Here is a 13,803-nt window from a genome sequence, read left to right on the forward strand (position 1 = left end):
ATGATTTTAAATAAAATGAGCATTCGCGTTTTTTCCGATCGGGTTATAGATCCGAGACCGTATTAATGCATTTTTCATTAAAATTTTCTTTTTTCTTATAAATTAGATTCAATCGTTGGAAATTATATATCTATTTTATTTTAGTGCTTTTAAACGTTATATTTCCTCATTTGAACTTTACCCAAAAAATGAAAAAAAAAAATCATCACTTTGCTTTAAGAAGAAGTTTATGTGATACCAGATGAATTTGTTTTTTTAAGTAACATTAGATTTAGTATTATGTATGTAGGAGAATTGAAGAAATTTATTAAATGATCTAAAATCTTGACGATAAAGACCATACAATTTTATAAAGGTATATGAATAAAGTAGAATAAAGACAAAAAAAAAGGTCTGGAAGTTGGAGGGAGAATTTTTATAAAATTGTTAAAAAGTAGGGTGTAAAGTGTAAAATATAATTTTCTTATGAACTTTTATGTTTATCTTTATTTTTGTGCAATTTTATCTAAAATATATATAATTTTCATTATTTCTTTTAATAAAAAAATTTACATAGATACATTTTTTTTATCTTTACCTGATAAAAGGATGCCAAAATATCAAGCAAAAATTAGAAATTAAAACAAAACGTTTAGATTTAAAATAGAACAAAAAATAGATATTTAAATGAGTTAATATCTGCACTTTAAATTATTTTTAATAAATTTATTAATTTTCAAATTATATATTAGTACATTGAGAGCTTAATTTGAGAGAACATGAACAGACTGATAGTTTAAACAGTTCACTCAAATTTGTTGTCGTTTCTTTTTCTATAAAAAAGATCGAATAGGAAAAACGTCGAATTGACTTCAATCGAGATTTTCTCGATCCTACTCGATCAAATTGATTAGCAAATAGACCAACTCGTTCACGTTCATTTGATTTACTCTTCATTTTATATTGTACTCCTTTAATGAGACATCGAGATGAATTAGTCATAGTCATTGCAAACCCTCAATTCCACAGCGACATGAACGATAGAAGCCTTAAAAGAACTCATTCTATTATGATTTGAATGGACCGATATCCCAAGACGAGTAGCCGGCCGGAATTCATAGAGATGGTTTAGACACAAAATTGAAAATTTTAAACAAAATTTTTCAATTTTTTGTTGGTGAGTCTGAAAAGGAATGCTAGTGGTGGGGCCCAGATTGAAAATGAACGGTGTTGATTAAATATAAATAGCACTCATTCTCCTTCACACCTACACGATATTTCCCTTCTCTCTTAACCAGTGGTCGGTTCACGCAGAAACCATTTCCAAACCTCACCCTCTGTAATCCCCAGTTTACCCCTCTTCGGCGGTCGGCCGGCACCGTCATGGCGTACGACTGCGAAAAGCACTGCAAGAAGAAGCGGAAGAAGCTCGTAAAAGCAATCGGCGCCGCCGTGGGGATTTTCATCTTCCTCGTCCTCCTCACGATCCTCATCGTCTGGGCCGTCCTCCGGCCCACGAAGCCCACTTTCTTCCTCCAAGACGTCACCGTCTACGCCTTCAACGCCACCGTCCCCAGCTTCCTCACCACCAATTTCCTCCTCACCATCTCCTCCCGCAACCCCAATCGCCGGATCGGAATCTACTACGACGAGCTCCACGTCTACGCCGTCTACCGGAACCAGCAGATCACTCTCCGCACCGTCATCCCCCGCTTCTACCAGGGCCACAAGGACGTCAATATCTGGTCCCCCTTCGTCTCCGGCACCGCCGTCCCCGTCGCGCCGTTCATCAGTACGGCGCTGAATCAGGACCGCGACGCCGGAGCCCTGCCGCTGCTCATCAAAATTGACGGCCGGGTCCGCTGGAAGGTCGGAAACATCATCACCGGCCGCTACCAGTTCCACGTCAATTGCCCGGCGGCGATCAACTTCGGCGGGTTTCCGGCGACGGGAGTTCAGTATAACGTTAAGTACCAGCTGGTTCAGAGGTGCGAAGTTAGTGTTTGAGGATGAAGAAAGCTAAAATAGAAACGCCGTTAGTTAACGGTTCTTTTCTTAATTTTTTTTTTGTTGGGTAAATGTGTTTTTATGTTTATTATTATATTATTAATATTGGTAGGTATACAGAAAGTACAAGCACGAAGTGGTAAAAAATGTCTTGAATAAGTGATTTAGTGGCAATGTATGGTAATTATTGTTTCATTTGATGTCATTTTGGTCAATCCAACGAACAATCTGTTTACTTTTATAATTATGCAGGATTTCTCTCTTTTACCCTCCTTTTATTTGTTTATTCAATGTAATTTGAAGTTTTTTTTTTCAGACTATTCAATTTAAAGTTGAATATACAACTTTTTTCATATATTTATCGCATTGTGTTAAATTAATTTTGTTCAATAGGTATTACAATTATTGCCTAATTAACTGATAGAGATCGAAATTTAAAGTTGAACCACAAAATTGATTTAACCCTCGTAATTTAATTTTTTTTCTTTAGTATTATAAGTGAGGTAGAGAGATTCAAACTAATGACCTCTTCGTTAGAGATATTTATCTATTCCAATTAGCTAAGCTTACACTAATTGAAAATTTAAGATTTAGTTTAACAAAAAGAAAAAAGTAAAAAAAAAAAAAACAAGCTATTCATTTGACGCGTCATTCAATAGGTGACCCAATTTTCAATATCTGCCTAAGAAATTAAGACATGGAAAATAAATGTGCCTTTTTTTTAGGTAGCCTATAAATTCTAGATAGGAAATATGTATAATTTTTTTATATTTAAAATTAACATGTCCAGATAGAAACTTGGTTATTCACATGAAAAAATAGTAATGGCAGATAAAAGGAACTTAAAATAGTGAATTTTATGAGCAGAATATATAAAACTTTTGATATATGAATAAATTTAAAATACCAAATATTCATGATTCGACGTTGGTTTAATTTTACTAGTTATAATTATCAATTTTTTTAGCACAACGTATGTAGATTAAGGATTTGAAATTACGAATTTTAGTAATTGAAAATTTCAGTTTAAGTCATGTACATGTTGTTTATGCAAGGATATGCACAACAGTGTATTTCAGATTGCAGCTCGAACTCGGCCTCCGGACCGATCTGAATACTTGGGCGGACCTGCACAAAAAGGTGAGCACTCCGACGATCAAGTCAGTATAGGTCGAATTCCCAGTTTAGTTCGAGGTCAGAAATCATCGTACCTGGTCGCGGAGTGAGGTCCTCTACTTATGGGTGGTAGTCCCGCTAATCTCGCGACGGTTACACTCGGTAATCTCGGGACCGTCGGTTACACCCGGTAATCTCAGGACCGACGGTTACACCCGATAATCACGCCGCTGACAGTAGCTCACATCGGCCCCCACCGAGCTTCCCGGTAGGTCGGACCTCGGCCAGGTTCACCTCGGCCCTCATACTTAGCATCTGTCAACGCTAGTGGTGGTGATCTCGGCCGTCCGAGCTGGGCATGACTCATGAGTCATCTTGGAGCACCAATAGGGGTCCTCCACGTGTCCAGGGTATTCTCTCCCCAAACATTGGCCCCCTCTCTGCCTGGTCCGATCTCGACCTGGCAGAGAAGTTCATTCGACTTGCTTTGGACGCGTGGCGACTTCCTATTCGTGGGAAAATATAACCGTTGCGGTGGATTTATCGTCGGAATATTCAAATATTCCGACGCTTCGGATCTTCGGGAGGATCCTAGCCGCTCGTTGATTACACATGTACGGTGGGGAAATTTTTCCGACGTGCTATAAATACCCCCAATCCTTCAGGTCATACCTTACGTTTCCTGAATTCTTGGAGTTCGATCTGAAGGCAGCTTGAACCCTTGGTAGGTCGGTCTCTTCCCTCACTTTCTCTTTCGAACGTAGTTGCCATGTCGTCCTCTTTTAGCAGCGACTTAGGATCCGATGAGGATTTAGCTCGTAGGTTAGAGTCCGAGCTCGAGGAGATAGAAAACTTTAGGTTCTCCGATGACGGGGAGGATAGTGATGCCTCCACCTCGGGTCAGGGTTTGGAATACCCTTCTAGGATACCTGAGCACTACCTCGGATCCTTTCGTAGGGGGTTCGCTATCCCTGAGAACATCCTCCTTAGGATTCCGGAGGAGGGGGAGAGAGCTGACGATCCTCAAGAGAGATGGGTCACTCTCTACTTCAAAATGTTTGAGTACGGCCTCAGACTTCCCCTTCACCCTTTTGTCCAAGAATTTCTCTTCCGAACTGGGTTGGCTCCGGCTCAAGTGGCCCCCAATGGGTGGGGTGTCATTTTCGCTTTGGCCATCCTTTTTTGGCTACGAGCTCGGGATAGTGAAGAGGCCGAGCTGTTGGACGTAGACCAGCTCATCGCGTGCTTCAAAGCGAAAAGGATAGCTAAGAAGCCTGGTCGGTTCTATATGTGCGCAAGGAAAGGCGCAGGCAGTATAGTTAAGGAGCCGACCTCCATCAAGGGATGGGTGAGGAAGTGGTTCTACGCTTCTGGGGAATGACTTGCAAAGGACGAGTCAGGTCGTTCCTTCTTTGACGTTCCCACTAGGTTTGGGAACCTAGGTACGGAGTAGTTCTTACTTTTTGTGATTTTCTTTCCTGTCATTCAGGTCTAACTCGGATTTTGTCTTCGTGCAGTTTCAATCCGACCAGTCCCCGAGCTTATGCAAGCCTCCTTTGACACGTTGAAATATTACAAGGAGCATTTTCCGAGGGGTAGGAAGGTCGGAACCTTGGTGACCGACAAGCTGCAGCTTGAGTCCGGGTTGCTAGATTACAACCCTGCAGTTTGTTCCATTGAATCCTCAAGGCCGAACTCCGAATTAGGTATGCCGAGCTTGCTACCCCCTCCTTTTCCTCTAACTTTGTGCTGATTTCTTTCCTTTGTTTTGCAGCCATGGTTTGCGGGTTTGCGAGTAACGTGAAACGCAAGTCCAAGGGCCGAGCCCATGCTCTTGAGGCCGCCCAGAGTTCGAAACCTGTCACTCCTGCTGTGGTAGGGCCAGCCTCGGAAGATCCAGCCCCAGTGATCGAGCTGGAGTCTTATGGGGGTTCTTCGAGGGAGAAGCGCCCCAGGGATCAGACCGAGGCGGTGGACGTCTCGCCCTTGGGTGAGGAGGTGAGGGAGGAAGTCCCTCTGAAGCAAAGGAGGAAGAAGAAGAAGACCACCTCCCCCTTGGAGGTGGGAGCTCGTGGGGTCTTGCCTGCGAGCTTCGCAGATCGGGTGGACGATCCTGAGGCCAGGATGGGCGGGACGCCCGACATGACAGCACGGTTCAGAATTGAGCCGTCAAGTTCTGGGGTGAGGGACCAGGTGTCCCGCATCTCGGCTGCATGTTTGGACCGCTGCCTCAGAAGAGCGTCCAAATTTGTAAGTGACCCGGGGTCCGTCCTGCAGAGGACCATCGACTACGCCGCTGAGGTAAGATTGGTGTCTTCATTTTTGCTCAATTTACCTAACAGGTAGCTCGGTCTAACTTTCTTCTTTGTACCTTTTCTCAGGCGTTTGTTGCTTCCATTCAATCGGCTTTGGCCGTGAAGGCCGAGCTGGATGGGAGGGAAGCTCTGGCAGCGAGGGAGAAAGAGGAGTTCTCTGCTGCCTTGGAGGCTGCCTCTTCCACCATGAAGGATGAGCTGCTGAAAGCTCACTCTGAGGTGGAAATTTTGAAGGCTGAGGTGGAGGCCAAGGCCGAGCTGTTGAAGAAAGAAGAGGACAGACGCAAGGCCCAGCTCCGAGCTGCCCATGCTATCACCAAGGGCTTGGAGAAGGAGAAGTTCCAACTCCTCAAGGAGAAGGACGACATGCTCCAGGCGCTTGAAGCGAAGGAGGAGGAGCTGAAGCACGCGACTGCTGAGCTGGAGATGGTGAAGGAGCGTCTCAGCAATGGAGTCCTATTGGAGGAATCGTTCAGGCAACATCCTGACTTCGATGGATTTGCCAAAGACTTCTCTGACGCGGGCTTCAAGTTTCTCATGAAGGGCATTGCTTACGACATGCCTGACCTTCAGATCGATCTCGGTGGTCTGAAGAAGAGGTATGCTGAGCAGTGGGCGTCTGGGCCTAGCGGCACCCCTGGCCCCCAAGCGTTGGTGGATAAGTACGTCAGAGATCTGGACTCTGACTACTCCGACCTCGAAGAGGATCAGGTCGGCACCACTCAGGAGGGCGCTCCTCAAGCAGGCTCTTAGGCGATCACCTTTCATGAGGCCTTTCTCTGTCTTTCTTCTCTTCTTTTGTAAGTGTTAGGGCAGAGCTGCAAGGTCTATAAGCCTTGGCTCTGCGTTTCATTCAATAAAGAGGCTTCTCATTTGTTTTTACTTTGTTGCCTTCTTTCTTCGTTTTTTCTTCAAGTTGAAGCCAATGTCACCTCGCGCCTCGTACCCTTGAGGTCTGCCATTAACTAAAATACTTGAAATTTTGAACTCGGATCGCTGTCTAGTATTCAATGCATTGCACCAACTCTGGACTTTTTAACATCACACCTTTAACTTAAAAACGTTAAAAGGCTAAAATCCTAAGTCCATAACTGTTCTTCATATCGCACCTCGTACCCTCAAGTTCGGAGGCTTGATCATTTTGAACTTTTCACATCGTCCCTTTACCTTGAAGGTTTGAATTTTAAGTTCGTTAGTGGTTTTGGCATCGCACCTCGTACCCTTAGGTTTTGGAGGATTGGATTTTAACCGACTGCTGGAATGTGATCGTGTGGGAGTCCGAGGCCCCCATTTAATTTCCGGTCGAACTCGGAATCATGAAATTAAATCATCACATTTATTCCGATCATAATTCTTTCGAAACAGTTTTTACAGATCCATTGAAAACCCTTTTGGCATTTCAAGGATAATAACGCTTCAGGTGCTCCGCGTTCGACGGGTGTGCGAGGACGTCTCCTTTCAGATCGGCCAATATGTACGTCCCAGGTCGGACTATTCCCTTGACCTCAAACGGCCCCTCCCAGGTCGGGCAAGGGCACCCACATGGGTTTGGACCCTCCTTAAGACCAGATGTCCGACTTGAAAGGTCCGAGGTCGAACGCGGGCGTTGTAGTGTCTGGCCATTCTGCCCTGATATTCCGCCAGGCGTAGCTGGGCCATTGCTCTTCTTTCTTCCAACAAGTCGAGGTTGAGGAGCAGCTCTTCCTCATTTGCTGTAGGCTCGTAATGCTCTACTCTGTCAGATGGCATGCCGATCTCAACCGGGACTACAGCTTCGGAGCCGAAGGCCAGGGAGAACGGGGTCTCACCCGTCGATTCTCTTTGGGTGGTCCGGTACTACCATAGAACCTCTGGTAGCTCCTCGGCCCACCTGCCTTTCTTGGAGTCCAGTCTAAGTTTGATGCCTCGCTTGATGATCTTGTTGACCGCCTCCACCTGCCCATTTGCTTGCGGATGTGCGGGGGACGAGCTAAGGTGACTTATGCCAAGCTTGCTGCAAATGTCTTTGAACTTGACGTTGTCAAACTGCTTCCCATTGTCTGTCACAATGGCCTGCGGTATACCAAAGCGACATATGATATTTGTCCATACGAAGGACGTGACTCTGGATTCCGTTATGTGGGAGAGCGCATCGGCCTCGACCCACTTTGTGAAGTAATCCACAGCCACTACAGCGAACTTTGTCGGGCCTTTGCCCAAAGGGAAGGGACCAATAATATCTACCCCCACTGCGCGAATGGCCATGGGGCCGTGATGGGGGTAAGCAGCTCGGGAGGTTGGTGGATTACGTTTCCGTAGCGTTGGCAATTGTCGCAAGTTCTAACGAACTTCTTGGCGTCCTGGCTGAGGGTCGGCCAATAGTATCCTTGTCGGATCACTTTGGCTGACAGTGACCGGGCGCCTGAGTGATTGCCGCACACTCCTTCGTGGATTTCTCTGAGGACGTATAGGCCCTCTTCAGGGGTTAGACATCTCAATAGAGGCAGGGAAAAGCCGCGTCGGTACAATGCTCCACCTCGGACCACGAACCGAGCTGCTTGCCTTGCCAACTTTCTGCGCTCCTTGGGGTCTTGTGGTGAATTGCCCCTAATGAAGTCCACAATCGGGTCCATCCATGAGGGCTCTGGAGCGTTGATCTCCATCAGATCTGGCTCCGAGATCGAGGGATTATCTAAGATCTCGACGGGGACCGACCTGGCCAGGTCGGTCTCGTACGCTGATGCTAACTTGGCCAAGGCGTCGACATTAGAATTTTCTGCTCGGGGAACCCGGCTTACCTCGTAGGTTCGAAATTGGGCGAGGTACGATCTGACTTTGCCCAAATACTTCTCCATTCGGGGTTCCCTGGCTTGGTACTCTTGCGTGATTTGGCTCACAACCAGCTGGGAGTCGCTGAAGATCTTAACACAAGAGGCCCCCAATGCTCTGGCGATTTGTAGGCCGGCAACAAATGCTTCATACTCAGCCTCGTTATTGGAAGTCCGGAAGCCGAACCTCAAGGCATACTCAAATCGCTCGCCTCCTGGTCCGAGCAAGAGGACCCCGGCCCCGCACCCCTTCTCATTGGAGGATCCGTCGACAAAGATTGTCCACGGTAGGTCGGACTCGCCAGGCTCGGAAGGTGGTGTGAGCTCGGCTATGTAGTCTGCCAATGCTTGCCCTTTCAATGCAGCTCTAGGTTCGAACTGGATGTCGTACTCACTTAGCTCCATTGCCCACTTCATCAGGCGTCCAGAAGCTTCTGGCTTATGGAAGATGTTTTTTAGGGGCAAGTTAGTGAGGGCCGAGGTGACTAAAGCGAGAGCCAACTTTTCCATTTGAGGGTATCTGGTCTCGGCTTCAGTCATAGCCTTGCTTGTGTAGTAGACCGAGTTTTGCCGCGCTTCCTCTTGCCTGATTAGGGCCGAGCTGACGGCACTGTCAGACACTGCTAAGTACAACTGGAGCTTGTCCCCTGGCAGGGGTTTGGCAAGCAAAGGTGCCGAGCAGAGGTAACTTTTCAACCGCTGAAATGTTTGCTCGCACTCTGTCCATTCAAACGGCCCTTTCTTTCGTAGGACTTTGAAGAAAGGGAGGCACTTATCTGTCGATCTTGAAACAAACCGGTTCAGGGCTGCAATCCTGCCATTGAGGCACTGAAGCTGCTTCAGCGTTTTGGGTGCCTCCATCTCGAACACGACTTTAATCTTTTCGGGGTTGGCCTCGATCCCCCGGTGGTTCACCATGAAGCCAAGGAATTTTCCCGAAGAGACTCCAAAGGCACATTTAGCTGGCTTGAGCTTCATTTGATATGTCCTTAGAACCTCGAAGGCTTCAGTCAGATCGAAAAGATGCGACTTAGACCGCTTGCTCTTGACGAGCATGTCGTCCACATACACTTCCATATTCCGGCCGATCTGCTTGGCAAACATTTTGTTCACCATTCTTTGGTAGGTCGCTCCTGCGTTCTTTAAACCGAAGGGCATGACCTTGTAACAGTACAGACCTTGGTCTGTTATGAATGAGGTATGATCTTGATCTGGGACATGCATCTTGATTTGGTTGTACCCAGAGTAGGCGTCCATGAAGGTGAGCAGTTCGTGCCCGGCTGTGGCGTCCACGAGCTCATCAATCCTCGGCAGTGGGAAGCAATCTTTCGGGCGTGCCTTATTTAAGTTCGTAAAATCTACGCACATTCTCCACTTTCCGTTAGATTTTTTAACTAATACAACATTGGAGAGCCACTCGGGATACAAAATTTCTCTTATGTATTTAGCTTTCAAAAGTTTGCTAACTTTCTCAACAATTACGTCACTCCTCTCCTTGTTTATAGGTCTTCTTTTTTGTTTTACAGGTCGGAATGACGGATCTATGCTGAGGCGATGCGTCATAATTTGTGGGTCAATGCCAGACATGTCCTCATGGGACCACGCAAAGACATCCGAGTTGGATCTGAGGAAGTGGATTAGCTCCTCTCTGTCGGTGGCCCCCAGCTTGGTTCCTATGCTTACTTGCTTCTCGGGACTAAGCAGTGGAACAAGCTCGAGCTCCTCAGTGGGTGCGGCAAACTCCCTCCTCGGCAGGTCGGTCTTGAACTCGAGCGTCCCATCCCTACTGGCGAGAGTTTCAAGGGCGCAGACCGATGAGCCTTTGAGTGCGGAGGCATAGCACTCCCTCGAAGCGGTTTATTCTCCTCGGACCGTGCCCACGCCATCGGGGGTGGGATACTTCAAAACTTGATGAAGTGTCGAGGGAATGGCCCGAAATGAGTGGATGATGGGTCTCCCAAAGATGGCGTTATAGGCCGATCTACCATCAATTACCACGAACTCGGCCATTTGGGTGACCTGAGTTTGGTCCTGCCCAAGCGTGACCGGCAAGTCGATGCAACCCTCTAGGATGACCGATTCTCCAGAGAACCCAACCAGCGGTGTCGGGCTTTTCTTCAATTGCGACCTCGTCCATCCCAGAGCGAGGTAGGTCGGTAAGGGCAGGATGTTAGCAGATGCGCCTCCGTCTACCAGCACCCTCCTGACCACCACATGATAAATCAAGGGAGCGATCACAAGTGCATCATTGTGGGGCAGGTGGACCTCCTCCAAGTCGGCACCGTCGAAGGTGATTGGGCAGGTCGGCCTCTGCTCCCTGATGATGCACACCTCGCGCCTGGCTGCACGAGCTAACTCCTTTCTTTTATGTCTGGATTGACCCCCGCTTGGCCCTCCGAAAATGGTATTGATGACCGCAGGTCGGTCAGTGCACCGGGGCGGCGTCCTCGAACGCTTCCGCTCTTCCTTTTTCTCTGCCGAGCTGGTCCTGGGCTTTCCCACAAATTTCTTGAAGTGGCCATCTTGAATTAGATCCTCAATTTGACGCTTCAACTCCCAGCAGTCCGACGTGTTATGGCCGCGCTCCCGATGGAAGCGACAATACTTGTCCTTGCTGCGCCTCTCCGGGGCTCCCCGAAGCTTCTCAGGACGCTTGAGTAGTTTTTCCATTCCAGACTCCTCGATGTTTGTTAGGATCTCGGAAATTGGAATCGTTGTCGGGGTGAAGCGTTCGTAAGGTCGGCTCCGGGTAGGTCCGTTCTCCGCCCTTCGATACTCAGCTCGGCCGCTGGAAAAGGATCCCTTGTCCTTGGACTTGGGATCTGCCTTTTTTATATCTTTTCCACTTCTGCCCCGACCGATCTTTCGTTCTGGTCGGCCGGTTTTGGTTCGGAGGAGCTCCTGTCCATCGATGACATTCTTCGCCTTCTGAAGCACCTCGGCGAAGGTGGTCGGGGCCTCCTCCTCTCCAAGTTTCACCGTGAGGGCTTCGTCGGCTAGACCGGTGAGAAAATAGCACATGGCCGAGTCATCGGAGCAGTGTGCGACCTTCAATTGCTCATCGTGGAATCTGGTGACATATTCTCGCAGCGTCTCACCCTCCTTCTGTCTGATGGTGGCGAGATGGGTCGCTGTCTTTTTGTCATAATGCCGAGAAGTGAACTGAGCGAGGAACTCCCTTCTCAGCTGAGAGTAGGTCGAGACCGACCTGGCTGGCAGTCTCCGATACCACAATCGCGCGCTGCCAGTAAGCGCGATCTGAAAGGCGCGGCATTTGATTGCGTCTGATGCCGCTTGGAAATCCATGAGGCCTTCAAAGACCTCAACATAATCCTTGGGGTCCTTCGACCCGTCATAAGGCTTCACGGTTGGAGCTTTGAACTTCGGTGGGATTGGTGCTTCCAAAACGTCCGAGGTGAAGGGCGATTCTCCCAAGTCGCCATCGTTCAGTGGACCTTCTTTCTGCTCACATTTGGCCTTTAAGGCCTCCACCTGAGCGTCGAGCTGGCCCCTCAGCTGGTCGAACTCCTCCCTTTTAATCACTCCTGCAGGAGTTGCTGGGTTGCGAGAGGATTCAGCCTGCTGGTTGGAGCTCCTGTGTGAGCGGGATGGTGACTGTCCTTTTCAGAGAGATGAGCCTCTCTTTCTGTTGAGGTGTTCACGGAGGTCTCCTCTCTGGCGAGTGTGTCCCTCGCTCTCGTTGTCTTCGGGATGTTCCTCCTCGACTGGGCCGAGGTGGGAACCCCTTTGCTCGCGTATCCCAACGCGCGTCACTCAGTTCTCAGATCGGGACCCTGCGCCTGCAGCTAATATCATTTCGTTATACATTTCCTCCATGGACCGCATTTTCGTGCGCATTGCCTCCATTTCTCTCTGGAGTGCGTCCAAGTTCTCACTTGTCGGGGCCGAGGTTGGACCCAGGCGCCCTTCTTAGAGGTTCCACCTCGGCCACGGGTGGCCTTGGATGTCCTTGGCGGGTGCGCAGGTGGTAGAACAGGCGCGGTGATTCGTGCCGACCTGCGGAGGGGTTCTGTTGCTAGGCCGTCGTGACCTTGCCCCTCTACCACTGCTGCTCCGACCTCCCTCTGGTGGGCATCGCTGGCAGCTAGGGTCCTCCGATCTGCCGTATTGGTCGAGTTTGCGGGTTGAACCATTTTCGCTTGCGTGTTGGTTTAAAAGAATTGGGATGACTTAGATTGTTCACCCCACAGACGGCGCCAAATGTTTATGCAAGGATATGCACAACAGTGTATTTCAGATTGCAGCTCGAACTCGGCCTCCGGACCGATCTGAATACTTGGGCGGACCTGCACAAAAAGGTGAGCACTCCGACGATCAAGTCAGTATAGGTCGAATTCCTAGTTTAGTTCGAGGTCAGAAATCATCGTACCTGGTCGCGGAGTGAGGTAATCTACTTATGGGTGGTAGTCCCGCTAATCTCGCGATGGTTACACCCGGTAATCGGTAACAGCCGATAATCACGCCGCTGACAGTAGCTCACATCGGCCCCCACCGAGCTTCCCGGTAGGTCGGACCTCGACCAGGTTCACCTCGGCCCTCATACTTAGCATCTGTCAACGCTAGTGATGGTGATCTCGGCCGTACGAGTTGGGCATGACTCATGAGTTATCTTGAAGCACCAATAGGGGTCCTCCACGTGTCCAGGGTATTCTCTCCTCAAACACATAAACTAAAAACAAATGATGATGTTGATTGTCGGTTGAATAGTGTTTTGAAAGGAACATATAACTTATCTGGAATTAATGGTTAGTTATTTATAGAAATTACGCACAAGGTATTCACACTCTATTTTTCTTCATTACTCCAATTATTAAACAAAGTCTTTTTCTTATGATTGAAATTGGTCGCTCATTTTTTTACTAAAAAATATATATATTTTTAATAAATAATTGAGAAAATTCAATATTTACATGTTAATTTCGATGTGAGACTTTTAATTTCTTAGAATGTAAGTATGTTATAACGTTAATATCATTTTCCAAATTAAGCTAGAAAATTTTAAAAAACAAAATAAGTTTTTATATGGAAGTTTTAACCCGTGGATATCTCAACTGGTTAACACGTCTATTTTCGATTAAAAAGTTGTGAGACTAAAGACTAGCCGTACTAAACTATAAATTTGCTCGCAATATAACAGCTCGATCAAATTAGATGTTAATTTTGGGAATGGATCTGATAAATTTATTGTTTCTTTTTTTAAATAAAAGATCATCGTCCATATTAAAGAAATCCAAATGGCTACTTGGGCAACATATAGAGAAAGTTCCTCTTGTACTGCTTTATAATATAAAAATTTCTTTTTCCTAACAATCCACTAACACCTTAAATTTCTTTAATCCAAGGATGAATCGTAGAATTTTATCTTCAACAAAAATTCGATAGTTTCAACATAATCAAAATTTACAGTCAAATACTTGAATTCCCGAACGAAACGACATAGATTTCTATCAAGACAACATTATCCATGGATGTCAATTTCTTAACCCCAATTAACCCTAATTCTACCTTCTTGGATATATTATAAGTTTGAATTTATATTCAGTTGGGCCAACTTAAAA

General features: G+C 47.1%; 1 pseudogene; it reads left to right on the forward strand.

Moving 5' to 3' along the window:
- Window positions 1-1,233: 1,233 nt before the first annotated feature.
- On the forward strand, window positions 1,234-2,230 carry LOC148211539 (NDR1/HIN1-like protein 12 pseudogene; annotated as a pseudogene).
- The last annotated feature ends 11,573 nt before the right edge of the window (window positions 2,231-13,803 follow it).

Source organism: Momordica charantia (genome assembly GCF_013281855.1).
Source record: "Momordica charantia cultivar OHB3-1 chromosome 5 unlocalized genomic scaffold, Mcharantia_2.0 BLBB01000005.1, whole genome shotgun sequence".
Classification (NCBI taxonomy): Eukaryota; Viridiplantae; Streptophyta; class Magnoliopsida; order Cucurbitales; family Cucurbitaceae; genus Momordica; species Momordica charantia.